The following is a 27417-nucleotide window of genomic DNA, read 5'->3' on the forward strand; positions in this document are numbered from 1 at the left end:
AGCGTGAGCTCTATGGCTTTCCTATCATTTTCAAAATAGATTATGAAACAAAACCATTCCAATTAAGGGCAATTCTCAAACAGCTTCCAGCTGCCACGCAGAGCCGAACACTGTGCAGCTTCTCCTCACAACATCCTTGTGGAGGAATAAAATACATTCATCTGGCCCAGCCTGCTTTTGTCTTTGTTCACAGGTTTTACTTCTCTTGCTCCCCCTCACCATCCTCTATATTTCTCCTCCAACATGACTTATTTTTGCATATTCTACCCATTCCTTTCACATCTGTTGCCCTTCTCTTCATGTCCTCCTGCTTTTGTTCAAGCCAAATCCTTTTACGGTTCTCTTCAAGAAAATATGAAGAAAAAAAATACCAGATCCTTTTCTCAAATTGCAGCTTCCTGACAGAAAGGATTTGAGGTCATAACTAATAGAAACTTACGGACCTTCTGAAAAGCAAGCACACCAAGTCCATGGAAAATGCAGTATGTATGCCCAGTACTTGCAATGTCACCTACAGACCAAAACAATCTTCGTCAATCCACCGTTTCATATCCAATCTGACCAAAATTATGAAAAACCACTGGGCTGCATTAAAATGTCATATTGCTTAATGAACCTAGTCTGAGATACTGAGGAGCTGATCTGGGCTCCGCACAGAAGTGTTCCAGAAGCTCTGACTTATGACACAGGCACAGATAAGACTTCTACTTTCATACTGCTGGAGGCCTCATCATTTTTTGACATTATATTTCAAGGTGCTGTTAATTCCCTCCAGTGACTCTAGGAGAAATGGTGCAGCACTGCAGTAATTGCATCTGGTCTTTCCTAAAAGACGCAATGAGTGGGGATACTGATCCCCCAGAGTTTGGAGGGATGGATCTGCCATCTTTTAGTTCCCTTTGCCATTGTAGAGGAGCACAGTGAGAAATCACAGGCGGAGATGCCAACATGATGATGCCAACTCCCTATACACCTCTGCTGTACAGCTAACACAAGAATATCAGCGCATTTCCCTGCTCCAGGAAGAAAAGGAGCTCTCTAAAGCACAACACAGGCAAAGAAATGCTGGCAAAATGATGGGGAAAATGCTTTTCAAGATCATTTGAAGTGCCATACCCTCCTCCTGTTGAAAACACGTAGTATCCTGTTCAGCTAACACATGCAGTATCTCAGATGATCTCGCTCTTCACGAAGCTCATGTGAATTAACTGGCACCACTCATGATTATCTCCCTGCTTCTAGCACAAGGGAGAGGCTTCGGACACATTCTCACCTCTAGAATGGAAGAGGATATTTCTGAAGAAAAATCGTAGGACAGCCCTAAAAGTTCATCTATTACAGGATGCAACTTGCATTTGAACCGCAAGGCCATTGACTCTGGTCTTCCCATTAGCTGTAACTACTTCCAGTAGGTTCTTGGCTCAAATCATTGGGAAAACTAATGAATCACACTTGAGCTGCAGTAATGATCACTTATCCAGATCCAGATCAGTAAAAGCAAGCATTAAATGCTAAAGAATTGCAGACAAAGCCCCCCACAATAACAGCTGGCCTGGCTGAAGAAAATATTTTCAGAGAAGAACAGGCAAAACAAGTTCTCTCTTCTTCTACCATGGGAAAGAACAACCTGTTCCACCTGGTACAGTGATATTCTGTCTATCCAAGCGCCTTTCGATGCTCCAAAAACATTTATTCAACCCTTAGAAATAAAAAGACATACACATATCCCAAAGCAGCCCAGAATATGACAACATATTTTGGGAATATTCTGGGAAGTAGCAGCAACTGCCTTGCTACATGGAGTCAGGAGAGTCTACCAGGGTTTTGGCAATATTGAATGTGCAAGTCTTAATGAGCTGGTTATGGTTCAGAAACTCCTCCTTCTACACAAACTAATACTTTCAAAAAATGTTACTGGAGTTGGTATTACAGTGCTTTGAAAAACGTTCATTGGATTTCTCCGAATAAATACAAACCCCTGTTAGTAAAGATCCTTTTTTCAACTGCTAGAGCACATACCCTTCGTCAGCTTTGAATTATAAGGGTATTCTGAATAACTCCGAAATCTGACTGTAAAGTACAGGGTATTGAATAAACTTCTTGCAAATATTAAAATAAAAGGAAGCCTTTCTCAGACAAACAATCCATACAGGTTCAGTGATCCAGAATCGGAGAAATGTCACTCGGCCACCTCTCTAAAATAACAGGGAAAGCATTCATTAGCTGGACTTACTATTACCGTGATGCAGTTCATTAAGTATGCTGCTTTCTTCGTTCCTACAGGAAACGGCTTATAATTCTGCTGGACGTGCTCAAGCTTCCCTTTCACTAGGGCTGGAAATGAAAGAAACTTCCAGATAATGAAAGCCAAACATCTGGCACATTCAGAGAACACTTGCATCCTAATGACGGTGGGAGAAGTAATATCTCTCATCAGTTCATTTCATAACAATCATGTAGGTTGTGTGCTGAGACAGTAAGCACAGAAACCCTTCCTTACCCCCCATCAGGCACTCAGATTTGTCTCATTTTCTGTGTGTATCTACTGCCACCCCAGATGTTTGCGAACTAGAAACCAAAGACTACATCAGCACTGCTGCTACTTATAATTGTGCGTTCCCGCAAGCCTGCTGAAGTGAAGTCACATTTTTCAGGGGTTATATGTAAATGTTTGCCTTAAAGAAATGAAGAGTCTGATTTCCAACCCAGGACCCACTTCGTGCAGAAAAAAGAGTTAGACATTTGCTTGTGCTACCAACGATGCTCAAGCTTCACACATTCGCGTACACGCCATGGCAGAGACTCTGGCACCACCTGGCCCTCCGAAAGCACTGGGTGCTGGCCGTTAATGCTGTGAAACCTGCTCAAGTGCCTGGTGTCTGGGAAAGGTGTGACTGAGCCTAGGGCAGGAACAAGGCTGGAGCTGCCCCAGGGAACGTGAAGGCAATCCCAAGGGGATACTGAAGGCAACCCACAGAAAACACTATGTGGTTTAGGTGCCAGCGAGCTGAAGGCACAGAAGATCCCCTTCGGCTCTGCTCCAGGAGGTGCGGCCAAGCCAGGGCTCACAACTCACTGTGAGGTGAATACCAAGGAGCCGCTGCACTCAACCAAGAGGGGTAAAGCCAGTCCCCCTCAGCAAGGCCATCAGGACCCAGACGAGGATCGAAAAGCAATACTGTTGCTGATGAAGAGGGGTGCAGATGGAGGTCAACAACACAGCTGGGACATGATGCCCACTAAGACAAAGAGCAATCCCACTCTAAAGAGGGTGACCATCCCTATGAGAGAGAATAACCTTTTGAACTGTAAGGTAGTCCTTGATAAGAAGAACAAGCAGCTCCAAGTGTCCCTCAGCATGAGGAGTAGCAGCGGACACTGCTGATACACATGCTCACAGCAAACAGGGCACTAGCTTGGATTTGTTGAGAGGTAGCCGTCTTCATAAGCCTTCCAAGAAAAGACCTTGAGGTAAAAGGTAAAAATGAGGTACAAGGCAAAAGTGGGGGCTTTCTCCCACTAACACAGAGGCTGTGGCAACTGTTCAAGGCACGGGTTGGAGAACAAAACGTCCATCTGCAGGGAGTCTCACAGACCCCACTGTGCAAATCTTAACTGCGAGTCACCTTGCAAGAGCAAAAATACCAGGCAGGCAGCATTCCAGTTAACGTGACATTACTTTGTCTGGCTTTACTTCACAGCGGGTTTTAAAACCCACTTGCAAATGAACAGAGCAGTTTCATATAATACAGAGGAGGCAAAACAGCACTGAACTGGGGTTAAAGCTATATGAACAGAGACTTATTCGAGGTATACTACATGGAAGTATTTTGCACTGAGCTAAGTTAATGTCAGTAGGGAAAAAGAAAGAAGTTATACCAAAAGATAAGCAACAGGTCCACCCATAGGATGCTTCATGTTGCATTCTCAGGTCTCTGATGTTGATCCAAGGCCGAAACAATGCTAGGCTTTGGATCAATCCATCATCTTTCCTCTGGAGAGCTCTGTAAGCACTAGCAGCAGCTTGAGCTATGTCTAGTGTGCAACTCATCAGCTGAAACAAGTGTAGTAATAACCATGGTCTACCACAGCTCATAAATTGCAACGTGGGCTCCACTCTCCAGCTGATGCTGGGAAATCTGGGAGATCCTAAGCTATTAAATTTTAAGCTACAGGGCCGTAATTTCTTATCCTGCTCCCTACCTTTAAGGAAAGCATTGCCTATGGTGCGTTCAATATTCCAGTAAGTCAGAACCATCCAGGAACAAAGAACAGGAGTCAAGGTTAACAGAGAAGCACATCTTCTCTACTTGTTTACAGGTACGCTTGGGACAAGCAAGTATACTAGACTTTTGGCTGCATTTCAAGCAGTATGTGTAGCATAAAGATTCACTTGCAGAAGCAAACCCAAGGCCCACCTTTGCTATTTAGAAAACAAACTGGACGCTGCATGGGACTGAAGGGTCACGACAGTACAAATTAGACAAGGCTGCAATGGTCCAGCAGCAGCAGGCTAGGACTTTCGCATCTCACTTCCACCATGCACAGCAGGGCACACTGTGGCAAGCTAGCACGAACTCCACTAGATCTGAAAAAGAGAGGATTGCCAATGCAAGCGATCACATCACTTCATCGACATACCATCTCCCTTCATATCCCCTCACACCTTAGTTTCGTGCGAAGTAGACTATACAGAGCAGGTCACCTTTCAAGGGTTCACAACATTCATCATTTGTGCAAGCAGCAGCTCTTACAGTTTGCTCTGGGCTGACGAATCTTCTACATCCATGCACAGATACCCTGACAAGGATCAACCAATTCAACATTGCATGAGATGGCTAGTAGCTATATCCAGGCCCACCTTAGGAGGAGTCAGGTCCACCACAACTGACAGCTTGGTGGCCACTTCACTACATGCTTGGTTCAGAAGTACGGAAACAGAGAAGGATTTTGTCTAGCTTACTTCCTATGAGGTTCATGACTTCAGAGGCAGGTCAAGGTACACTGTAATTCACCTAGTTTTGTGACTGCAGACCAGGAATGGTAAGCTATCCAGCATGCTGTCTACTCAGCAAGGACAGTCCTGAACAGTTTTTTAACCAATTTACAAAGAATCCAGGCCAGCATGGTGCAGTGAGCTTACCTGGTTAGCAGTGATTTCAAAGGTGCAGCACTACACTCCCTGGTGAGGACGCATCGTAGCACGCAGAAAACTGAACTTGAGACATAGAAGTGGTGGTGAATATAAAGTTATTCCCAATACACAGTACTTTTAAAGCAAATGCTCAGTAGGTTGAGCAGAAAACTTCTAAAATAAGAGTCCCCAAAGCATCAAGTGTGCTGGAAGCTCATTACAAAACTGTTAAAGGAAGGATACAGTGTGAAAGTACATAGTCAAATTAAAATTAAGTGTCGGTTATTTATGAACCAAGGACATAAATTTATGGACCAAGAACAGCTCTGTTATCATCAGCTTCTGACCTGTTGTGTCAAACAGCAGCTGTTTTATTTGGCTGTCCCCTGGTCTGTGAGAGCTGTGATTAAGACTGTACTCAAGGTGGGAGTACAGTGACTTCTCAAATTTTTACCGTCTGCTAACTTGTAATCAAAGTCTGCTTTCCCAGGACCAGCAGTGTAGCAGGTCCGGCATGCACCTTCACAGCTTGAAATCATGGGAGCACTTTGCAGTGAGACTAGAAAAGTAGTAAATACAGTAAATCTCCCCCCAGAAAAACCCTCCTCCCTGCCAAGTTCTTCTACCAGAAGACAGAAATCCCATGGCTGGGATTCAGTGAATGTGCACAACCTACAGAGGGTGGCTAGATTAGGAACTGTCACTTGAGGAACCTAAATTCTTCTGCAACCTAGGCGCATCCTGGCCTCAGTACATTCAAAAGCAAACTGTAACAAACCGTATTTGTCCCAGTGAATCATCAAAAATTACATCTCCAAATCCTCATGTACGATTTGATCGTCACAATCTTGCTCTACTCTTTCCTCACTTATTTGATCTAAGACAGTGTAAGCGCTTAAAAATAGTAAGAGCATTTATTTAATTTATAATCCAAAGTGTGCCGGTGTGCTGGGAAGGAAGAGAGTACTACAAAGCAATAGTAATTTTTTTGAAATGCAAAAGGTGTTGTAGCATCTCAAATGTCACATAGAAAGTAGATTCAGCTTGCACAGCTTCAAAGCGAAAAGAGTGAACAATTTCTCTCAATGAGAGAGAGAGAACAAATGAACAAGTAAAAAAAAGTCATCGCAGAATTTCACTTTACAGAAGGTGTATGATGTTAAAAACCACTATAAAATTTCAAGAGACATTCCTGTATATCGTGATACAAAGGTTTTATTCTTAAAAGCCTGGATTTTGGTCTGGATTTTTGCACTGAAACCTTGCAGATATTTCTCCGCCAAACCAACAGTTAATATCTACCCGTGGATGGACTTGCTGGTAATTTAGCTGATGGCTACTGCTCAGTGGAAGAGGAGGTGCACTCAGCAAAAGTGGAACTTACATTAAAACAAACAGGGCACCACCGAAACAAGGACTGGAGCAAAGACACACCAACTGCTGAAGCACAACCCCCGAATACCTGAAAACTAGACAGTAGTTACTATATACGTAAGCACACACATTACATATGTGTCTGTATATATAGCGAGAGCGAGCGCACAGTCAATTAGTTCCAAGCACAACAGTAGTGTGGATGGAAAACCGTCCCAGCTGGAAGCACTAACGCAAAGATTTGAACCTTAGAAATAGTGTCTTCACTAGACTTCAGATTGGGTTCTGAATTATTGCAAAGGACAAGCTTCAGGTTTGATCGTGGCCGCTAGCTTTCTTGCATCACACCATTGTATCTGTAAAACTGTATGATGTATATCCAGTGTGATCACCCTATGTTGGGGAAAAGAAAATTTTAAATGTCTTCTCTACAGACGGAACAGAAAACAACACTGGTAGCGTCTGAAGGAATGCCTTGAGAGGAACGCTTCTGCTGTGCCAGGACTAAGCTAACAATTTCCACATTCATTGCAGTCTCTAGATGAAATAACCACTCTTTGATTATTCAGCTTATTACAACAAAGCGTGGTAGTCGCAATTAATGACAAGGTTGAAATGCTGATGCTGTTACCATGTGTGGCTTAATTTTGGGCAGGGCTGTTCCATGAACTGTGGTTGGTTCTCTTGGGGTGCGAATTGCTGCTAGCAGAAAATAACTGTTTGCATACAAATGCCAGGAACCCAAGTAAGAGAACAGAGAAACCGACCACTGGTGCAACCAGCTAACTTGATCTTATTATTTCTCCAGACACGAGCAGAGAAGATATTCTCCAAAGGATTTTCTATGTGAGACAGAGATATAAAGCCAGAAGAGCACCATATGTTAAACTTCAATATCGGTTTTGATCAAAATCGCTCTGGGAAGAGCTGATCCCAGTCAAATTGCATTTGGTTGCAGTAATGCCGTAAATCTTGAAGCAACACGTAGATTGCTGTAGTGTTCTTAAGAGAACTAAGAACTATATAGAAACTGCCACTATTAGATAACTTAATTTTCCAGATACAAAGAGCAAAGAATACTAATAGTAGTGTAAATTGTACGGTCTCATACATGATTGATTCAGTGGATAACCTTTATATCTACAAGAAACAAGGTTAATCCATACTCGATTTTTTGAGAGAGTTCACTCACAGAAAGTAAACTGGATTTGAACGGTAATAAGCTGATTAAACGAAATGGAAGAGGAAAAGAAAACAGATTTGTAATTAAGGGTTATCAGCATTTGTTTTGAAAAAAAAAAAGAAATTAAGGGAACCAACTAGAAAACTTAACTGAATCGAGGAGCTCAGCTGTCCGAATATGAAGAAGGCCTAAAAATCTTCCAATTCCAGGCATCAAACCCTTCAGTATTCCAAGGAAGGAGCGGGAGAGAAAGACTTTCATGAAGACTTGCCCTTTTATTCTGTGTGAATGTGCACCTCACAGTTAACTGCCTCCACCATTAGAAGGCTTTTAATGAAAACACATGGATTTTTAAAAAGCCTAAACCCAGACACAATGAGAGGTCAGGAAAAGAAAAAATAGTGAGAAATGGTATAACAGAATCTCAAGAAGATCTAAGTTCAAACACAATATTTTCCTGGGTTTGACGTCTTTATAAAGATTGGTGGGTGCTCTCAGTAGGGAAGGATCAGGAAAAGGACAATTTGGGTTCCCGTGCAGCAAGAAGGGTGTTTTGGGAAGGATAACTGAAGTGCCAAAGGAAATTTTTGACCTTTTTTTTTAGTAAAGGCATTAATGTCTCATGTCATGAGAGGAATGGGGTGAAAGGTGAAGAAAAAAAAATGTAAGATACACAAGGGTACAAAAGAAGATATCATCATGAAGTGAAATAAAAACTTTAGGGGCCATTAAACAGTCAAACCAAGAGTTTTGAAATAAATGGTACACAACTGAACATCACCAAGACATTTCTTTTAACTAGGATACTCCATACAATTAAAGAATAGGAAATAAATTATTCATGGTTAAAGTAAAAGAGAAGGTTTATCTACAAGCCTATAAAACTCACTTCAGAGGCAAAGAGACGAACTATGCTTCCCTTCAAATTTCCTTCGAAAGACATGAAAGCACTGGGAAATGTGACCAAATTTATTCTGGGTTTAACACAGGGTACCTTGTGACAGGCTAACCAAAGAGATTACTTCATCAGATAACATTCTCCAAATGCTGTAGATCTCATTAATCTGGATTTTAGCTGAGCATTCAGCAGTGTCTCATGGGAAACTGTTAGTTAAGCTGTAACAAGCAGCGGCATTTAGGGGAAGGTGAGCATCTGGCTCAAGGGGAGGCAACAGCAGAAGTCCCCAAAACTTAAGTGATTATTAGAGGGTCTTAAGAATCGGTCTTGGAACTGATCTTATTAAACATTTCAACCAATAACCCTGTCATTAGTATTAAGAAAGGTTGGTAGCATGTAATACAGCAGGGATACCGGTATCAGAAGATACAGATCTTACACAGAAATAACTAGGTGCTCTGAAGAACTACAGTAACAGAACCAGGACAAAATGCAGTAAGGCACAACTCAAGGTCATGTACTCAGGGAAGGAGTACAAGAAGTTTCCTGCTGTGCTACGTGCTTCCCAGTGAAAACTGCAAAGGAGGAGGACCAGGGAGTTTTAGTTAATTACAACATAATCATAAACCATGAATGTGATCCAGGTGCAAAAAGGCAAGTGTGATCCTTGGATCCAGAACAGAAATATTTCCGACAGGAATGAGAAAGCAATGGTATCACTGAACCAAACGCTGGTAATGCGTAAAAATTACTGCCACATACCATTTTGATCACCACGTTAAAAGACAAACGTCAGATAAAAGAGGGCCTCAAAAAGACTGGCTTTACTCTGGAGATCAGGAGAAGGATCTGAGCGTCAGGAGCTCCAGATTTCCAAGGCAGCACCAGTGAAAGGACAAAAAAACCCAGCCATACCCTTGTTTTTAGATGGGGCTCAATAAGTACACCAGCGACGGGATGGTATTAAGGCTGCAGAAGCAAGAACCACAGTAGGAGATGCAGATGGTCTTTTCCAATCGGAAGCTCCTAATACATATTTAAAATTATAAACTTAGAGCCAATGGTGCTAAAACTGGCTACAAATGTCAGTGTTACCACATCTCAGCCCTGTAAGTTCAATATCAATATTACACTACACAAACGCCCTTCACAAGTCCACTCTTTGTGAAAATTTGCATGTTTCTTTTCTTGTTTTTAAAGGTAGTGCTCATGGATAATGGACATTCATAGACAAATTATTTAAACACGCACAATTTAAAAAGCAGAAATGAAGTTTAAAATTGGACATCTCAAACCAAAGCCTGCAGGACGCAAGGAATCAATTCTCACTTCATACCTTTAACCCTTACAATCTAGCTGTACAGCAAGTAAAGACCAGAATCCAGCATGGGCACTTAATTTTATTTTTAACCTTAACAGCTTAAATTTCACTCATTTCATGTCATTTGAAAGTATTTGTGAGCAAATGTTTCTTCAGCATAAAGAGCCATCTACTATTGCTAAAAAGATGTTATCATCAGAGAATCCCATACAGCCATAAATCAGTAAATCATAGAGAAAAAGGGAAAAAAAAGAATGCCTTTAAAAAAAAAGAAAAAAAAAGCCTCTAACAACCCTCTCTACCTTTCCGAAGACCATTAAAAACTTTGCACCACAATTTTACAGGCGACTGCCTTTCTGGCAAAGCTATTACACCTGAGCAAATATGACACAAGGTGACAATACAATTATTCCAACCAGTGATTTAGCACAAGTAGAAAACCATAAAGAAGATATCGAGCCCCAAACTTCTTTACAGTCTGCATATTCACTCTCCAAGGGTAAGGTGTGAAACACAGCTACTGGGGGTAACTTTCTTGCTTCAGCAGCTCAGCACAACAGCTGCGAGAGGAGCACTTCATCGTTAAGCAGAGCAGTCCTCTCATTAAATTGCGCTCTTATTTCATAGGGTTGTAACTGCAAAGCCATGTGGATTATGTTCCTGAAACCTGAGTGCTAACACCGACAGATAAAATGCATCAAATAACCCCTGGCAAACCATTCTTCTGCCTCCCCGGGAAAAGAAAACCAAAAGCAATAGCTACATTCAGATAAGAGTAACTGAGAATTCATACACAGGGGCTCAAACTCTCTAACACAAAACTCAGTCCCATGAAAGTCCACAATACATTATATATTAATATCATTAATTATTTCCTATATCTCCTATAGTATTAGCTTACCAGCTCCACCAATCAGCTGACTTTATAAGAAGTAATGAAACATGGACCCAGAGTTAACATTACACGGGAACCTGTTATCCTCTTCTAACAATATAGCGCTTCTAATACAGCCTTCCTACTTGTATATAAATGTACACACACATATTCATTTTGTCTTCGATTGATATGTAAAGTATAATAAACTTGTTTATATTTCACCATAATAAATGGAATGCAATAATCACTAAAATTTACCGATTTTTTTTTTTAACCTAAAGCAGTGTCTTTAGATCAATAGTAGTATTGCAGTGTACACCGGGCAAGGGAAATGCAGAAATCCAAGGACAGCAATTACTAAAATAATACCAAGCAGACAAAGTAACACACAAGGTATCAGTTTAAAAAAAAAAAAAAAAAAGCTATGTAGTAAGAGGAGTTAAATACAAAGAATATTCAAGGTACAACCAAAAAAAGTTGATTTTTTTTTAAATTAAGCTTAAGTGTGGTATGAGAAAAGGGGGATGAAGGAGGGAGAGACTAACAGAAAGTACTAACAGAACAGTTACTGCTGCACCGAGTTTAGAGGAACATCAACAAATTAGCCAGGTACAAGCCTTTAAGTTTACTAAGCCTGCAAAAATTAGCCAAAATGCATAGCATGTTAGCCTCTTACAAGCACTTCTCTGAAAATAAATTCCTCTGAGGAAGAGGAGAAGAGCTGTGGAAGGTATACTTTCCAACAGACAGGAATTTCCAGTACAAATGATGACAAGCAAGCATTAAGATCTTTCCTATGTCACTGCAGGGAAAGCACGCTGATGGGAAAGACAGACTTCAGTTTCACAAAGGACATTGTGCCTAAATAAAAATTAACCACTTTTTTACTGACTCCCCCCACCGTAAATCTAATGAATGAGGGGGATTCACAGTGACAGATTTTTCTAAACAGATGAAAAAACTACTAATTCTAGGGGCAATTTTACTTTGAGTTAAAAGAAAAAAAAAAACCAAGAAGCAAACCTAGCTTGACTTAGTAGTTCAAAGTTTGCTGCTTTGGGTTATGCAGCAAGTTTCCCCCCCGCCACGTCTATGCACAGAGTAACACCACAACAACCCCTTTGCCACTCTACGCTTCCAAAATAAACCCCGTAAAAACCAGAGCAACAGCGATTCCGACGCATCGCACGGAAATTACCGAAGGAACGGGAAGGACAAGGAAAATACCTTGGCGTTATCAGACCAAGAGGCACAGGATCGTTCTCCACCTTCCGCTCTGCATCCCAGCGGCTTCGGGCTCCGGCGGGGCTGTGCCTGCCCTCTGCCTGCAGCCGGGGACCGGGAGCAGGAGCGGGACCCGCCCGCCGTGCGGCGCTGGCAGCCGTCGCCGGGCGAGCGGAGCGAGTGGCCGGGCTCAGCCGAGCGCTCCCGGGCGACTGGCGGCCGGGGACAGGGTCCCCGGGGCCGGCTCCGGTTCCAGTCAGCGCCGGGTGGTTTCCTGCTCCGCGGTGGCTCTTTCTGCCTCCTCAGCGGCGAGGGAGGCAGCAGCTTACGCTTGTTTGCGAGATCATTTGACAGGACAGGAGTAATCTCTTTAAAGCCCTTCTCAACACAACAATGCTGCTACTTAAGTCTGCGTTACCCGAAATAAAGGCGCCCGATACGATTTGCTAAAACATAAGCCGGCACCACATTTTGCAAAAATATTTCACTCTTTTATTTATCTTCTTTAAATTTAAACAGCATTCATCGAAACTGCCTTCACAAAAAAGCCCACACAGGCTCACAATGCAAACCCTGTGAGAACGCACAAGCATCTAATCAAGTTTATTGGTAATAAAGTTGAATGATTCATAAGAAGAGGTGGGATTTCACCCCAAGCATCAACCCTCTCCAGAGCCTACACCTGTAAGGAGCAAGTAAAGCCTGCCCCAATTTGGGCTTAGCTTTACACAGTAACGTCTAGAGAAGTGTAATTCCTGAACTTGCCATGAAATGGAGAAAATGCTGGGATGCTGTTTCGGACCTTCTTGGAGAGGGATGGACACCAGTTACATGTGACTGGTCCAGAACTAAAAGCTGGTGGTTATCTTCTAAAAGGCTCTTGGGGCCAAAGTGAAAGAACTTCAGAAGTTCTGGACCCATTTCCTACTGCATTGTTGTTCCTATTACAAAAAAAGGCAACTTTTCTCAAAATAAGGGTATTTTTTGTCAGGTTACAGAGCAAGACTGAACAGGAGCTCACAACAACAGATTTGTAGGGTAAAGTAACCTCAATGAAATAATACCATAACACATCAGTTACTTGAAAACCTGTGTTGGGACTAAAATTGCTCATCAGCTCTTTTAAAAAAATATACAGAATTATCTTGCAAAACTGTCTGATGCTACCGGTTCTCATACACGAGCCCTACTCACCAATAAGACTTACCCAACAGGACTTCAAATCTTAATTTATTTCACGAGAAACTCACCAAACCATAAATTGAGACTAATCAGAATGAGCACTTCCTTTGTCCTATTAGACCTAGAATATTATTGATACCTGAACGCTGAAAACTTGAAAAAAAGAGTATATATAAAAATAAGAACTGGGGAAAAAAAAAGTAAAAAACAGGGTAATTACTCTTTCCCAGTGTAGGTGTGTGCATTTAGTGTGTTCCATCATCTATTAGTAAGCTTTAGCTTTCCTGTGAGATACACCCATCTGTAGCATAAGCCAGAAACATATATTTCTGTAACAGTATTCTCAAAACACTAAGACCAGCTCCCATTAAATCACAATACAGGACCTTTGAGCCAGAATTTTGCTTTCCCCAACACCGAAAGAACTCCTATATGCGGAAAGGACTATCCAACAGAAACTGCCGCAAAGCGAGAGAAAAGACTTCAGTGCAGACATGTCTATTAAATATTTAATATGCTACAAGAACGTTATTGTTGTCAGTCTCAAATTTTCTCAGAACCTTATCAAAAGGAACTAATTCACCTTACGGTCTACAATACTTGGGTGCTTCGCATAAGGGAGTTATTTTGGAAGCATGAAAATCTGACAAAAATAACGATGATTGACTTGAAAGGTGCTCATTAATTTCTTTACCTTCTGTGAGGAACCTGTATCTCAACAATGACTATGCCCAAAACATATCCAGGGTCATCCTTTCACAGAGGATTTTCCCTGCAATCAGTTCATGTGCATGCCAAAGTCTTCTTGAAATGTTATAGCGCAGCACGGAGAAGATAAAAATACATTATTGCCAGACTCAGAGGTGTATTTTTCTGCACTCAGGGATAAGATGTCTGGGAAAAAAAATTCTGCTCTTGTAAAAAGAGGGATCTAAGGTCCCACTAGAGCCTTGCTTGACCTTATCCCCACCTACCATTCCCAGGAGGGTGTACCTGTCCTAGGAATGCAAGTTCAACCCACTACTGCCCAAGATGGACAGATGGATCTTCTGACGTACTGCAGAACTGTTGCATGGCTCCGATTCTACTCACAGTTATCTGTGGATACAACGGGTTCTTCAGTTCAGCCTTTTAAAAGATATACTTGTATAAAGTTACATTCCATCTCCCAGCTATTTTAAACACCTTATATGACATGAAGATTATTTGAAATTATGGAGCTTGTCCTCCTAAAACACGTTTCTGGGCATATGAAGGAGAAGAAGGTGATTGGGATCAGTCAGCCTGGATTTACCGAAGCTAAATCATGCCTGACTGACCTGACTGTGATAAAATTACAGAAAAAAATCAAGTGACAAAAAGTGGATGAGGGGACAGCAGCTCTCACTTCCCTTGATTTTCTCAAGACTTCCAATACTGTCTTCCACAACATTGTTGTATCCAGGTGAGAATGGCACGGTCTAAACGACTGAAAAATTGAAAAACAGGTCAAAAAACTGGTCAAATGATGGGGCTGAGATGTGGCAGGAGGAGAGACAACAGACATAAGTTGAAACATGAGAGCTTTAGACTGGATATAAGGAATAACTTTCACCCAGGAGCAGAGGCAAGCGGGGCAGCAAGCTGCCAGCAAGGCTGTGCAGTCTCCGTCCTTGGGGGTTTTCAGGGCCTGACTGGACACAGCCCTGAAGAGCCTGGTCTGACCCCAGAGCTGGCCCGGCTCTCAGCAGGAGGGTGGACCACAGATCTCCCGAGGTCCCTTCCAACCTAAATTTTCTATTGTTTCTACTCTTGCCTCTAAGTAAGTTACATACTCACGTAAACAGGCAGCAATTTCTGTCCTACAGGGAGTTGGACTCAATGATCCTTAGGGATCCCTTCCAACTTGAGATAGTCTATGATTCTATAGCTGAGAAACAGTAGCTATTACTTCGGAAAGAAATGCTGTATTAAGTCTTAAAGTTACCAACATAGGTATTTCCAGTTAAAAGCAAGACCATAACTGTACAAAACAGTTAAAAATATTAATTATTTTAAGATTTTGTGCAGTTTAGTTGCGGCAAACAAAACTACTTGAAGCTTTCCACTGCACTGCTTTCCACTTACATTTTGCAACGTAAGGAGCAACACAAGCAGCATAAGGAGGCTGTTGGAATTACACCAGACAAAATACAGCATCATTCTATCTATGGCCCAATGCAACATTTATACTATCTTCCTGAAAAGCAGAAAGTTTGCCGCTCTAGAAGGCAGACAATGCAGATGGCAACTCAGTAACTGCAATCAAACTGATTTCAGGGAGGGAGGAGAATCAGAAATTGCTCCAGGCTTAGTTCTTACATTTCAATTTAGTTGGTTTGAACCCGGAGTAAAAGACTTGGCTGTGCTATAATTCCCTGCAAACAGGAGTTTATAATAAAATGCTGACCACCTCTTAACTACAGTAATAGTAGTGAGCTCATTATAATGTGCCACCGGGCATTCAGAAAAGACCATCCTTCTTCCACATGAAGAGATTTGAAGTAATAGGTGGTAAAAAACCTAAACACAATTTTCACAGAGGCACATTGCAACCATCCTAACTCATTCTGCTCGTGCCTTTTCCAGTATTTTTGTCACCAAGAGGGAAGGTGTAAAGAAACACGACCACAGCCGACCGTGGAAGAAGCTGGGAAGGCTGGAACATGTTCTGCAAAGACCCGCAATCTGCCCATCTGTTCACAGGGAGGGATTACAGCAAATCCCATTGAGCTTTCATATTCACAAATCCAGGAGGAGCAGTAATTGGTTTACTGAAGTTTGTTAGATTCATAATTCTATCACAAATTCCTCTCAAGGCAAGTTCATTCACGGTATTAATTTTTCTCCCTTTTCAACGGCTCATTTGTTCTGTAGCACTATAAATATTATGTAAATGAAAATCACAGGAAATGGCTATTCTGTGCTCCAGTGCTTTATTAAAAGATATCTGTTTAAAAAAAAAAAAGGAAAGAAAATCATAAAGCTAATTATATCTGCGTTTACACAGCTCCTTTCAGAAAGATTATCTAGGACTCTTTACAGAGCATCAAATCACAAACCCACGGCACTGACTATATGCAAACAATCAGATATATTCCATATGCAGCTGTGAAGACTGCCATAAACATTTATATTCATGCCAGTTCATCTGTGCTAGGATTAACGGAGTGAGAAAAGCTGGCCAAGGACACCTATTTAAAGAACCATGAGGTTTAAGTAGATAGAACCAGCACAGTAACTTCTCATCTAAAGTACAGCACAGCTAATGACTACGTAACCTGTAGTTCTTACTACAAAAGCAACATTTTGGGCCCAATCCCACCTTGTCCTGCCAAGGAAATTGTGCTCAATGTGTCAGGAGCCCTTTTGGTGCACGTCCTTGGAATACCTGCACAAAACCATCAGGAAAAGGAGTCTGTGAAAACACGTGGGGGCTTTGCACGGACTAGGATTTGGCCAATGCACACATGCCCACAGCCTGGGATGGACGAGACCCTCATCCCAGCTGGGAGCCTTGGGTTGGCTCAGGTGGGTCAGAGTGGAAGAAAAGCCCCCAGCGCAATGCAGAGCACAACATCACCAGCCCAACAGTCCTGAACTGAAACAAGATTTCAGGGAAATACGTGGAATTTTCAATGCCTAAAATCAACCTGCAGATGTTGATCTTTGCCCTCTACAACTACCTGAAAGGAGGTTGTAGAGAGGTGGGTGTTGGCCTCTTCTCCCAGATGAATAATGACAGGACTAGAGGAAATGGCCTGAAGCTGCGGCAGGGGAGGTTTAGATTAGATATTAGGAAGAATGACTTTACTGAAAGAGTGGTCAGGCACTGGAACGGCCTGCCCAGGGAGGTTGTTTGAGTCACCATCCCTAGAGATATTTAAGAAATGTCTAGATTTGGCACTTCAGGGCATGCTCTAGTGGCAGAGATTGTAGGGGTTTTGGGTTTTTGTGTGTGTGTGTATATGGTTGGACTCAATGATCTCAAAGGTCCTTTCCAACCATGAAGATTCTATGATTCTATGTGAAATGCTCCTCTTTCACACAGTTAACTCTGTGCTGCTGGAAGACTGTGGGTATTGCTGCATTTCAACCTTCGCATTCCCCAGCTGTCTGGAGCTCCATCTCTGTGCAGACTCGGAACTGCCTTAGTCCCACCAAGGCTGAGAAACTCAACATTTCCCACCTTAAGCCAAGTGAAATCCAGAGACTAAGGGCCCAGAGGTATAGGCTTCCATACACATCACCTCCCACGACCTGACCCGACTCCCACATCCCACACCCTTCACAAAATTACTGCTCCAGCTTTCTATAAACCTCGGCAAGAGAAGGGACAGAGATGCCTATCATCCTCCACACAGGAAATGAAACCGAACTCGAGCTCTTCAGGACCAGAAGAAAACAAGAAGATACCACTTCTGTTTTGCAGGAAATCATTTTAAGCACCAGCATAGTAAGAATTCTGGCGGCAGAGACGCTCCTCACCTCTGCTGCTGAATCCCTGCCAGCAAAGCAGGTTTTACTGGGCTGCAAAGCCAGATTAGCAGATAACTCCTCTGTAGCCTGGTGATCAGGCTGTTCAATGTAAAATGCAGAGAAAGTCCCAGGAGAAGAATCCCCTTCTGCTGGCATGTTTTAAACAGAAAACGTGAGCTCTGCTTAACCCTTGGAAGAAAGAGGATAAAATTCTATCCCCAAAGCAGCAATCCAGTGGGCAGGCAGAAAGCTCTCCTTTCTACAACCCTGATGGAGAGGATGCTGCCCCCGTACGCTCATCCTCTCTGGGGTCACCGTGTTGTGGCACCTGATATGTTTACAATACACCGCGTCATGTAGCAAGGAGACTCTGGAGCGGAGCAGGCTGCCCAGGGCAGCGCGGTGGGGGGCCGAGGCTGACTGCAGCTGCCAGGGTTATAGAATCAGGCATGGTGGCCATCCTAGCACAGCTACGCGCTTTTAGGGCCAGCACATCCTAGCGAGCCTCACTGTCTCACACAGCATCTGGGTTAGGATGCAGGGGCCACAAAAGATGCAGACGGGTTGTTAAAATTAGTATCTGAAAGGGGCAGAGGAATGTAGCAAAGACAGCAAATATATACAAATATATGTATATAAACACAAATATAAAAATATGCAGAGATATATATACACACATATATATATGTATTAAAAACTGACATATGTATTAAAAATTGTACATTTCACTTGGTGGTGTAAGAGTTCAGCAGCTCTCAATGCTTGGAAGCACCCGTTTCAACCACTTTAAGCCTACCCAAGTTTGGAACACCAAACGAGATCCAAGCTCTTCAAGCACAAGACAGTGCCAAACTACTGATGTCACAGTCAGTAGTATAAATAAGAATTACAATTCTCTCTCTTCTTTCTCTTTCTGAACGCGATGGCTGTGAGAAGTGTGTCTGAAGAGCTCTCCTTGGTAACACAGTAGTGACAACCCACTGTAACACACAAATGTCATGGTCCTGTCCTAGAAACACCTCTGTGGTTCAGATGCCCCTGTCCCTCAGTTACTGTCAACAAGCAGGCAAGAAAATATCACCTTTAAAACCAGTTTTCTTCTGTGAACAACTGTTCACCAAACCGTGAAAGCAACAGCTTCACAACCACACGATGATGGCCTGGCTTCCACTCACTCCCACAGCAACGAGGATGGAAGTGGCTGAGCTACAGATAAAGACCATTTTATTCCTGTCCCACTAGAACCCAGCTTGCGTGGGGTTGCATTCTGCTTCCTTCTCACTATGTGAGCTGACAGTAGGCAGCAAGGGAAACAAACAAATAAAAAAATAACCCTCAAATGATTTCTCATCCTTCAGCAATAAAAGGACAGAGAAATGCATCACATAAAATTAAACACCCTTTGTAGGGAACGGGCATTTTATATCTAAATATTAGTTCTTATGAGAGATCTGACACCTCCTCAACTAGCTATTTTTGAAAAGCTGTAATCCTGTTTGGGAGGTTTCCCTAATTGCTCCAGCAATAACCCAAAAATTGCATTAGGACTTTTTGGCATATTTGTCTCTCGCTCTGGTATCTTCTCCCACACTCTGTTCTCTGTTTCCAGCTGCCACACTCAATGCATTTAGTTGATTATCTGCTTTTCACTACCTGGGAACTTATTCTTCAAATGGTTATTCTTTATATAGCACTCCTGAATTTTGTGAAAGGCTCTCTTTGGAGAGACTGCTTTACAGCCCTGCTCAAGCATCAAAAAGCACTACAACACAGCATACTACACATACAGTACAATATACAGTGAATTTACTTCTAGTAAACTACTACACAATGGTTTATATTATTCTTGTTTTCACAGTTCACAACCCATAGCCCTGATCACCACATGGTGAAGATTAAAAATAATAATAAAAAGAAGTACTTATTGCTATCCAACCTGCATTGATTTCCCCCCAGGACACAACAGCAACCTCTGTTCCAGCATTGACAATTCTGGTTGGATCCTCATATGAATCCCACTTCAAACAAGAACCGCTTGGTTTTGGTCGTCCTACATACCATATACCTGCAAGTTAACTGAGGACTCTAAGTCAACTGCAGCTCCTTGTCAGTCAAGGCTAATTCCCAGAGATTAGAGAAGGAAATCCTTACACTCTCCCAGGTCCTAAACCCTACTGTTAGGGAAGAGCATTTTGTTTCATCTTTATAGAAAAAAAAAAAACCAAAACAACAAAACAGAATTGCCTGTTCATTCTTACTATCTGCACCAAAAATATCAGAGGAGATGAACTAAGACCAATATCCGACTGTGAATTAGTTCCCAGGCCACCTGCTACCAACGCCATGGTGCCATGTGTGTTTACCCAGATTAACTGAATGGTCACGTGGGTACTTGTTGCCAGTAACAAACCCACAGCCACAAATCCCTCTCCCCTGCTTTTCTGGAGTCCTTATGCCACTGCTCTCCAAGGGATGCCGAGGAATGCTGCTCTGAATAGGAGGTTTTGAAACTCTGTGAAAAACGGACAGAGTCAGAAAATCTAGATCATTCTTTTGTTCTTCACCACAAAAGGAAGATTTTCCCTGAATCCAGAAGTGTATTTGCCCTCCTGATTGCTTAGTGCCTCTAGACAAAGGCTTGTTCCCAAAGCCCATGGGCACCGCTTGAAAGGGGTATCCCTTCTGTTACTTGAACAGAAGCCTGAGCTCTCCCTGTTAGATTTTGTCCGTACCTTCTCCACTTCTTCACCTACTTCACTTCTTCCCCTTCTCCCGGTTTGTTTCTCCCTCAGAAGACAGAGAAGTCTTAAATTACCAGGGAGAGCTTCCAAGAAAAAGATGACGGCAAAAAAGTGCTCCTTTGCCCACCCCAAATATACACAAACTGCAAACAGCCTATCAAACACAGCTGCCAGAGAACCGGCAGAAGAGAAGAATTACCCACTTTGCTCCAAACCCTCTTTCGCTCAGAGACGGATAAAGGGCAAGTTTCAATATGCTTTTATCAGCCTTTCAAAAAAGCACTGACTGATGTGATTCTGAGGCTGCTCTTCTCCTTCCACCTTTGGACCACAGTGTTTTGATTTACCTTTTCTTCTCTGAGTAAGCTTGAATATTTAGGGTAAGAGTCTTAAAATACATCCAGTAGTTCACAGTTGTGCAATTCCGAGTCTCTACTAATATTAGACTCTTGAGGATTGAAATAAAAAGGAGACTTTGCCATCAGTTCAACACAATGGCAGCATTACCCTTTTTTGCGACGCTGAGGCACGTACAACAAGTGAGCAGGGAGCAAATAATTACCTTGCTAGTGCCAATGAGCTTATTGTGCACGTGGCTGGAGCGGATTGACTCGAGCTAAGACAGCAGAAAAGATGCAGGCGTTCTGGCTCCTCCACAGCGCCCATAGCAAATCACAGAGCACTGCATTTCCACATTTTCCCATTCTTTTCTGAAATTGGCAGTATTTGCTTCTTAAAATGCTCTGCACAGCTGGTATTTATTTACTGTTGAAAATTCTCAATTGTTTGGATATCTATGGTGCAGTAGAAAAAACGTACAATGTGTATATAAAATATTTTTCTTCGCATTTCTTATCCAGTTGAGGAAGGAAGACTGTAACCACTCGATGCCTTCAACTTCACCTCTTGGAATCATTTCTATGTTAATATGTTATTATGTGATAGACTTTGAGCAAGGGTCAAGTAGCTCTTAGAAATAGGAACACTGTGCAATATTGTGAAAGTTAATGGAAACATGTTTAAAGTATATTGAAAAGAACAAAGGTGGATTAAGAATACCTTTAAGTATTCCCCAATTTCATTTTTATGTTGATTCAGGTCTTACAGGAAATCAGATAAAATATTTCAAACGGATTGGAGATTTTTTTAAGTATTATACAGAAAAGACCAACACGATTAACATTCTATTTTAAAATCTTTTGCAGATAACAAAAGATAAGTTCCTGTTCCATCTCCATGTGTTGCTTTCCACCCCACTCCTAATTTTTATGCTGAACTATTCCAGAGCTGGAGGAAACTCCTCCAGAGAAAAGCACAGCAGTAAGCACCGTCAGTGTTTGACTGAATCAAATGACTTGTTAGGAACAACCACTTCCACAATTAAAACAAATTCGTCTCCAGATATATGCTGAGCCTAGCAAAGGAATAAGAGGAAAGCAGGTTCTCCTTATGCTTTGGTGATTTTCTGCCTGAAACCTCAATACCTGCAACCGTGGCACAGGTTGTGCCAACAGAGAACCACTGCTTAGAAACATCCTTGTTAGACCCTCTTAGATGAGACAACAAAAGGAAGGGAGAAACCTGTGACGATGCTCTAACAGCAGTGCTAGTTTTCATCATCCATTTACCCTTATTTTTGCTTTCTCTCGTGTTATCATATGTATGAAGCCACTTCCACAAATTTACTTGCAGAACCGCTACACTGTCCTCTTCAAACCTCTCCTTCACTCTCCTGCTATAATGGCCAAATGCAAGTAGATAGATGGAGAACACAGTTTTGTAATACACTTTTTTTTACTCATTTTTGTATTTTATCATGAAAGTAGAACTCAAAACATGGTCCAGACTCAACAATGCCTTTTCTCACACCCTTCTAAATGCTCACATAATTTGTCAAAATAGCTTCCTTGCTTTAAGCTGAATTCTTTCTTTTCCACATTGTCTCCTTCCTTTCCAACTCTCCTGGTACTTCCCCTTCTTAACTCTTCCTTCTCCATTCTCTGTGTATTTGCACCAATCCTTCAGCTACTTCCAAGTCTCAGTAATGCATCTCTGTTCCTCCTTCCCTGCCATTCCCCAATTTTCCAGCTCCTGACTATTTCCTCTGTTCCTACCCACCAGTTCCTACCGCTTGCTCTTTTCCTCCTCCTGCCTCCGGAGCACCTCTTCTCTCTTGGAACCTCCTCACATACTTGGATGATCCGATACTCCACTGCCCAAATAATATCATGCAATAATCAGCTTTTCCAAAATTTACAGACTTTCCAAACTTGACTGACAGCCATCTGTTAGCTTTTTGACATCCGTGTTTTTCCACTAAGACACAAATACACACTATCCTTCCAAGCACACTGTTCACATGTATTTCATTCCTGGTGCATTTGTTCCTCTTGTGATTCACATCCACTGAGAGAAGCATCTATGGAGGTTAAACTCCTATCACAAGTGTGCTGGCATGTGGAAGCAGCCCCATATCTGCCTGAGGGAGGTCAGGGTTCCCACATCCCTTTTATCAGCACAGATTCCAGGTGTTTTTACACTCTGGGGAAACAGGTACTGAGAAAAGAAACCAGAGGGACTGCTGAGCTCTGACCCATCTCTGCCCTGAACCCAGTGTTCACCACCAGCTACCTGCTAACAGCAGCAGAATACTTCAGAAGACCATTTTCAACCATTTGTTGAAAAGCATCCCAGAAAAAAAACCAAAACAAAACAAAACCCCACCAACCCTGAAGAGAACAATCCTAGGTATATCCCTTACTACTTTGCAATGTCCGGGCTTTGCACTGCCCAAGATCCGATCTTGTTACTTGAATAGCACAAAAAAAAAAAGACACACTTGGTGTTGGATGCCAGGCTCCAGTGTGCAGCTGGTTCAGGATGCCTCCTATCCCACCTCCTTTCTCTCCAAATAAAACAATTAACGGGGAGAGTAAGGAATAACCCATGAGCAGGCCATGCCCTAAGCACAAGATGAACCAAGGCTGAAGACAGCCTCTTGGAAGAAACCAGGACTTGTATTTCCTAAGGGATGCACACAGGGACACAAGGGCGCTGGGAAGGCTTATGGTCCCTAGTACCTCCTGCTCAACCAGCCTGAGTATACGCCCCAGGTAAATCTAATAATAACCTTGGAATGGAGTCAGCCCAGGGCACAATGGTAATCACTTTAATGCCCTCAATATGCAGTTCAAAACAGAGGAATTTATCTAAATAATGTACTTCCTCGACTTGGTTGTATCTATAATGGCCATGACATTAGCAGGTCAACATCGAACATGGAATAGTAAAACCACCTCAGCTACAAAAGAATACAGATGATCCTGCAAATTTCTCTGCTGCTCTGCTCATCTATTACACGTTGTGTCTGATAGCAGATTAAGAATAATGACAAATCATATTCAATAAACTCAAAATGTGAAACACTTGAACTATTTTGCATTCTCGCTGATAATTATAACTGATCTCAAATATCAGATTGTTACCAATCTTCATATAATGAGACAGCAGCTCATTAATGAAGAAAAATTGAGATTTTGTTTGCATTGTACTGAATTATCTGGAAATAAATACTCTACTGTTATATGTTCAGAAGCAAACATAATTTTGACGCAATGTCGCAAAGCGCGAGGTAAGAAATCTTAAACCCTATTTCTTACCTCGCACCCTTTTGGCTAAAATGTCACATCTGCCTTTTTGAGTCCAGGAGGTACATTTCATTGTCAAATAGAAGCGTTAGTATGCAAGTGAATTTTCTCATCTGAGATCATTCCGTGATCTATACCTAATTACTATTTTCAAGAGACAACAGCACTTCATTTTATGATTTATACATGTTGGATATCCAACATTTACACGCAGTGCAACTAAACTTTATTAATTTTAAATCAGAATAATATTAGGAAGTGGAGATCCTGCTGAGTGTAACTTGCTACAAATAAGAAGCCATGCTTGTATAAAGGAACTATGAACATAGATCCATTCATGATAGTCCTCATTTCTGAATATCCACACACTTTTGGTAAGGGAGAGGGAAGAAATATTTTCATTTCTTTAAAAACAACAAAAGAACTCTCACAATACTAAGTGAAATATGAGCCTTTGCTTTGCAAAGCAACATGGCAGAGTTCAGCTGGTTTTGCCTAGGGACGTTTATTTATACTGGGGAGATAAACTATTTTGGTAATTCAGGGGAAAAAAAAAAATAACACACAAATTCAATTCTGGGTTCAGACAAATAAAGAAAAATTTCAATCAGGAAGTGAATTTTCAGGCTGATAAGCACTGAAGTAGTACACCTCACCAAAGATCTACATCTAATTTTGACTATAGCAGAACTTATACTACGTCATGTGTTGTTCGAAGCTGTTAAACTTCATTATGACAATCTTTTTTTTTTTTCTATGAAGAACTGTATTCCCATTCTAGAATATGACATGACAAAGGCAGGTTTTTCCTCCTTTCCCCTGGGAATTACCTTTGCCATAGCGGCATCCATGAGTACACTGTAAGCAGAGAACTTCCTTCTTACACCCACAAGGTAAGTACCTCAGTGACACTGCTGTCATTACAGGTAGCTAACTTTTATTCATCATTAAAAAAAAATGGACAGAAGTGTTTTCTTTCCCTTGCAAGAGCAATCGACCTTGCCCAGTGATGCCTTACTGGCTCCACCAAAATCTCTGGCTGTTTTGACTAGATGATTTATATTAGCTATTGCCTGTTAACTTGCTCATAGCTTTGCTGTTCACTAGCTGGAACCCATCAAATTTTCTTCCCCAGTGCTGTTTTATGGAGCACTCAGTTTCACAAATCAAAGACAGTAATACTGACGAATGAAAGTTGGCTTTTTCCCCTCCCTGGAGAATAACAAGTTCTCTTTGGGAGGATTCAAAACTTCCATCTTCACAAGATAAAATACCAGTGATCAACACAGACAGAAAGAATATCCAAGGAAGTTAAATGAGATCAAAAACAGGACGCACAAAGCTTGCCACAGCTAGAAAAGAGTGAGCCTGCAGGGGCATGTGTATGCTTGTATGGAGGCCCTGAGACCTCCCCAAGACTCCCATTGACTCCTCCTTTCTTTAAGGACCAGCTGAAAGTTTGCAGAAACAAGAGTCTCCATTCATTTTGCCAGTGTCTGTATTTATGCACTATTTTTCATGTGCTAACATGCAATGGGAATTGGTTTGTGAGATCTGATGTGCAACAACTTGGCACCCTCGCAATTCCCCACTGTTATCCCCTTCAAAAGAAACAAAAACACCCTAAGAAATTCTTCGTGTTTGCAAAGAAACGCAGCATCCCCATGTAAGGATCTTGAAACAATCCTCTGATTACTATTAACTTTCAATGTACATCTTTCAATTTGGCCAAAAATAACATTTGTAAATCGAAGGCACTGTGTAAAAATAGTCGCAGCAATAATAACAACACTAATAATGAGGATGGAGATCTTTTCAAACCATGAACAAATTTTGATTTTACACTAAAAATAACTTGTGAAGAATGAGAGCATTTTGTAATACTTATGTTCATTGTTTACTTCCCCTATTCAGCTTTCTGGATGCTATTTATAAGAGGAAAGAATGAATCACTGTCTTGTCTTGGGATGAGACCTTGTACAGTTATATGCAAAACTGGCACATATAGGAACTTGGGGGCAGGTGCTTTTCAGCAGACAATGACAGCAACATCCACCAATTAACAATGAAGACTCAATTCTACGTTTAAATATGACATGAGAAAGAAATATGCTTAACCACAGGAAAGACAGACTTGATCAGACAGTGCCCCTCGAAGAGAAAGACACCCTGATAACCCTCTTGAGGACTTGAGAAAGGACCAAGAGTGGCTTTGTGGCTGCTGAAGGTTTGCTACGAGAGTGTTTTAACTCATGAATTTTATTTCCCTACAGCCATTAAGTGCTCAGTCTTTCGAGAAAATCCATACGGCCTAGAGAAAATTAATGCCTGTTGCTGAAAATTGCCCACAGAGTGTCTCTATTTCTGAGCTCATTTAGTTTTACCTCCCAGGAGACCATGAGATAAGCAAGTGTGCCTCAGCTTTTAGGACCACCTTCAGCATCAAATAAACCTGGGGCCGTAGGGCGGGGGTAAGCTGTGGCCAGGATGGGTTGGGTGGGAGTTTTCAGGAAGTTTTAAAAAAAAAAAAAAAAAAAGAAAAAAAAAGGCTACAATATGAGGAGGAAAATCTCGTTTGTACAAATGCCTGACAAATCAAGGTCACAGCTGTTAATACAAAGTCCAGGTTCCAAAATACATTTTACCCTGAAATATGAACAGAAACAGAAGGTTTTCTGATTTATAATTATTGTTGCTTTCTTGAAAAGTTGCAGCTTTGAAGATCTTGCCATGACTCATGAAGACAAAAAAGGAGAATAAACTATATAGCAATTTATGCCATCTATCTTACAAAAGTAATAAATTCTGTGTACCTTGTACAAAGAGCCAAAAAAGCAGAGACACCTCTACGCGCAGAAACCCTGAATACACTACCTTTTTCTTCATCTCTCTGCCCAAAAGCCAACTCAAACGGCAAATGGTGGCCCCATTGCTTGTGGCCTTCACCTTGAGGGCAGCACCCTCTGTACCAGTCCCACCTCTCGGTCTAGAATTTCACAGCTCCTACAGAACCCTGCCCCAGCCCAGAGCAGCCCCAACAGCTCCCACAACCATCACCTGCTGCAACCTTCGGCCCTCTTACAATTAATGACAGCTCCGAAGGGGATGCTGGTAATTCACGCTATGTGTTCCGTGTCACTCAGCACAAAGATAACACCGATTTTTTTTCTGAAATCCATACAGTGTTTCACTAAATTTGGAGGTATTTAGTACACCGTGGTTTTGGAGGCCAGTTAATAAGGATCAGCAGAATAGATTCAGCAGGCTGGCAGTGCAGAAATTCAAGTTAAATTTCCTCACTTCTCTTCATATACAAACCAGCAAGCATCCCACACAGAC

General features: G+C 41.8%; 1 protein-coding gene across 14 annotated transcripts in view; it reads right to left on the minus strand.

The window, feature by feature from the left end:
• Positions 1 to 27417, minus strand: part of PCDH15 (protocadherin related 15) — an 827643-nt gene that overhangs the window by 410082 nt on the left and 390144 nt on the right. For 3 of the 14 annotated variants that reach the window (XM_054204853.1, XM_054204842.1, XM_054204845.1), the window contains exon 1: positions 12015 to 12216. The exons of 8 other annotated variants lie outside the window; for them this stretch is intronic. The gene's annotated coding sequence lies outside the window, so the exon portion shown is untranslated. Of the gene's footprint in view, positions 1 to 9351; positions 9376 to 9504; positions 9637 to 12014; positions 12217 to 27417 lie in introns of those variants that run through there. 3 more of the 14 variants (XM_054204851.1, XM_054204848.1, XM_054204852.1) reach the window with 3 other exon arrangements.

Source organism: Rissa tridactyla, chromosome 6 (genome assembly GCF_028500815.1).
Source record: "Rissa tridactyla isolate bRisTri1 chromosome 6, bRisTri1.patW.cur.20221130, whole genome shotgun sequence".
Taxonomy (NCBI): Eukaryota; Metazoa; Chordata; class Aves; order Charadriiformes; family Laridae; genus Rissa; species Rissa tridactyla.